Raw genomic sequence first — 4,680 nt, forward strand, 5'->3', positions numbered from 1 at the left:
AAAAGGCTGATGTTCAGCCAAAACACCAAGCCAAGTGGCTTGGTGCCTTAATTGGTTGTCAACAATTTCCGTTGATTGCGCGCATCGGCGAGCATTATCATCCTTTTTTAATTTTATTATTTTTTAATTTTGTGGTGTTAAAAAATTATCAATGGCTAATTTCTTCATTTTGCCCTAATTTAAAACAACCAATTGTATTGGAAGACATGGAGGACGAATTTAATGAAGAAGAGATATTGAATTGGAGTTCAATAAAGAGTTAGATAAGATTTAAGTTCCTATACTATATATTTACTAATTTGTATTTTAATTTGAAATTTATCTTTTTATTGAAAATTTTGAAAAAAATGTGTAACATTCCTATAAATCTGTTTTAAATGTTTAGTAAGTATTATTTTTAATTATTAAATATTTTTTTGATTTATTAAAAATTAAAATAATATTGAAATAAGAAAATGCATTTTTACGCTTTTTTACGCCTAAACCTCGCCTAAGCTCGCATTGCCCATACCTTGGCCTCTACGCATTGCCAAGCATTACGACTTTTAGGACACTGCCAATGACAGGCCTGTTAATAGGCCAAGGTGTTGGCAAAACCTTGGGCCTTGATTGTTATGTTGTGGGCCCCATGAAATTCATACCTCGGCCCTGGTTTTAAACCCAGGATTTAATCCCAAGTTTTGTAGCAGGCACCACTTTTTAGGGTCCGCAAGTTATGAAGGAGTCCTCTTTTAACCCTTTGTCTGGTAATAACATCAACCATATGATGATCTATCATCTCGATCGAAAGAAAGTTTGAATGGTTTATTCAATGTAAGGGCTTGATTGGTCGTACTTATACAGTGGTGGTGCCCGAAACAAAGGGACCACCCAGTCGCAGTCGCTACGACAGGGTCATTTTGTAATCCGAATGCTACAAAAAATTAGGTTAGAATGGCCTTTTCTATTTCCAACGTTAAAAGTATTGTAATAAATAATCAGGGCCGGCCCTCATATTTTGGGGGCCTTATGCCAATTTCAAATTGGGGCCCTATATTTTTGAGTTATTTTGTAGAGTTTTAGCCCCTGTTTGATGGAGATTAAGCTATTGTTTGAGGCCTATTTTTTCATCAAAATACATTTTTCAACAATAATTTGACACCATTTCAACCATACATTTTTTAATAAAATAATATTACACGTAAATCCAAATTTTTTTCTTATTTTTGAACCAAACATTCTCCATCATAACACTATTTCAAAATGATTTTTTTTTTAGAAAAATGGGGCTCAAACAACTCCTAAAATATAATTTCCATTTTTTTCAAAATGCATTATTAGTTTCTTATGTTTTAGAAAAATGGGGCTCAAACAACTAATTTCCATTTTTTTTCAAAATGCTTTATTAGTTTCTTATGTTTGTATATGATACTTCTATATTCCAGAATTTCATAAATAGACTTTTCATTTTTTTTTCGACCAACCAATTAACTTTACATAATTTGGGACCCTCACCAAAATGGGGCCTTAGGCAATCGCCTGCTTCACCTGTACTCAGGGCCACCATATAAATACTTTCTATAATTAACACTGGAACTAAAATACTCAAGATTTTTCAAGAATTTTGTTATATGATCAAGAACTCCACTGAAACCACCCTGAGAGATGAAAAGATGGACATGCATATCTATCACATGCATTTATTAAATGGAAAGTCATTAATGTTAAACAATTCATTAACTTCACTAAACTACGTCAATTAAGATTTCATTAATGTTAAAGTTTTCTTAAGATAACGTAAGAATTTATGTGGCTTATGTAATTCATTAACTTCACTAAACTATGTCAATTAAGATTTCATTAATGTTAAAGTTTTCTTAATAAATTACATAAGCCACATAAATTCTTACGTTATCAATTAGAGAGCGGTTTACAGATGAAGGAATGGGGAAATTAAATCCCTCTCTTAGTTGTCCACTACAATAATTCTTGATTTATTGCATTATATAAACCAAGAGTCAAGACCTATCTTTCACTCACAAATTGAGATGTCTTCCAAGTTTGTTCTCTTGGTTATTGGTATTCTGCTTACACCAGCACCGCAAGAAATCTTGTTGGCTCAAAGGGTTCTTTCAATGATGAGAAAACATTCTCCTCGGATCATCCGATTTCAGGAGTCGGAGGGTTTGGTGATGGAGGTGGTTTAGGGGGCGGTATTGGTTCATTTAAACTTTATCAAATATATAAGTTACAAACTTATTTAGTTTATTTTGTTCTTAGGGATGCAAAATATCACATACCTTGGCTGCTTCAACATACATGGCATAAGAAAGCATAAAAAGTCGACGCTTATCATGGACGGAATGTACTTCTTAATAAGGGTTAGTATGTTTCATTGGATTTCTGGTGATAAGTCATTCACCAATGATGCATAATGTTATCACTCTGTTTAGGGTTTACAAACTTCGATTGAGTTTTTTGTTATTTTCATCTTTAATCTCTACTGTTTATTTGGAATGTGAAAATTGAATCATTGTTTTGGAATCGTTTAAAGCTTTTTACTATTGATAATTTATTTATTTTACCCTTTTTATTTTAAATTCTTACCATACTTTTGGCACATGAACCTTTAACATTCACAGAAATGCAGTAAGTGGTAAAAATAAACTGGGGCATGTATTCAAATATGAAATTATGAGTTACACTCAGTTCTGGAAGCTAGGAGAACAGCTTTTGACAAAGGAATTGGTGCAAAATATTTGATATTTTCTCATTATTGAGTCGTAGGCGATTGAAATCGTGAATGGAATGCGATTAAAATTGAAATGAAATTGAAGTATAGAGATGTGGGTCTTGGATAAACTTTTCCTACTGATGTGTACTAGAACGTAGTTAACTCTAATTCTTGCATTTTTTGAGGTATTAAGTAGAGATATCAACAATTATAGATTCCTATCTAATTTAAAAGAAGAGTAATCAGTTCACTCTCCTTTCATGGTTTCTTGCTTCTGTTTTAGTGTAACACCAGCGAAGAACCTCCATTGAAAAAACAAAGTGAAATTTGTTATGTTAGCAAAGTTATAGTAAGTTTGTGTTCACGTAGATGAATTTCTTGATAAGATAGAGCCAACTAAAAATATTAGTTACCACAATACATTGCCATATTGGTATGTTTATTAAACACAAAGAATAAAGTCTTTTCCCCCACTAATTTGCTTTATTTTATTGGCTGAGAAATGTATATTCATTTCATATTATATCTGTTGTAGATGATTTCTCTGTTATGCTTCAACTTAATGTTTCTTTTTGGTATATAGTTTATTTATATTGGAAGTCAAATATGAGAATGTAACAAAAGAGGAGCAAAATTGATTTCTTGTTTTATCCATATGATTGACATTTAAAAACAAACTAAGCCTTTCAACTTAGTACATCATGTTATTGCTCACTGTACTTAGGTAAATGCACCTGAAATGCCATATGTATTTAGATTCAATTTTATAGATTTCTTCAAATACTCCTTTGCACTCTATAGTTTAGTTCAACGCTCTTAGTGATTAACGGTTTCGTTATATATGAATTCCTTTTTAATCATTAAAAAGTTAATAATTAATATGGGATCTTCGTTAAATACTAACAAATGGCTGATGTTGTTTATTTCTCCTTTAGAAAATTGAAAATTTTGAGAAAGTAGCTCAGAAGGTTGGAAGAGGAATTCTTAGTGGACAGCAAAGTTCTAATAAGGTCAGTTGTGTTGAGATCCTTATCTCATTCTCATACACTTTATGATTTCTTTGTATTCTATTGGGTTGACCATATGAATGTCAACTAGAACGTATTCCGGCATTCTTCTGAACAATTAAAATTACAGTTTGCTTGATAATTTTACCTATGCTTCCAAAAGGCTATTAGGAGTTCTACTGATTTTGCTCAAGCTCCGCCCTCCATCTCTGTATTCAACGATCATCTGTCCATCTTTCGACACTTACAGGTGCCAATTTTGTTGTAATGTGTTTTCATATTTGTTTTCATGATGAACACGATGTAAATGTAAATGTGCTCGTGCACATTTACATTTACATTTACTTTCATCAGAAAGTAAACGTAAATTTACACGTGGACATTACATTTACTTTCACGATGGACACGATGTAAATGTAAATGTGCACGTGTTCATCGTGAAAATCGTGAAAGTAAATGTAAATTTACACGTGAAAGTAAATGTAAATGTAAATTTACACGTGTACATTTACATCGTGGTCATCACAATTTAAAATTAATGTTTGATTTGAACTGAATTTATAAATTATTTTCTACCTAAACGGAGCTTTTTGAAAAAAAAAATCCAAGAAGACGCGATTCATTAGTCACAAAATTAAAAGATAATACAATAAAATAAACAAAAACAAAAAAACTTTATTGATGTGTCTTCATTCATAACTACACTTCGTACGGTGAAAACATCTCTCACTCTAGTAACTTTCAGAAACTAAACATCGTGTTCATTTTCTAGGATCAAAATTGAAAGAAAAAGTTCAAGATTTGTAATATAAGAAAAACAAGAATCATGGTTCAATGACAGTACTCCAGCGGCACAATGGGCAGGTTTGACTAATATCCAACCATGTTTTGATGCATTCAAAGTGAAATCCGTGGTTGCATGCCGGAAGACACCGGAACAATTCTTGGTCTTTGAATTCA

The sequence above is a fragment of the Olea europaea genome, unplaced genomic scaffold (genome assembly GCF_002742605.1).
Source record: "Olea europaea var. sylvestris unplaced genomic scaffold, O_europaea_v1 scaffold2667, whole genome shotgun sequence".
NCBI lineage: Eukaryota > Viridiplantae > Streptophyta > Magnoliopsida > Lamiales > Oleaceae > Olea > Olea europaea.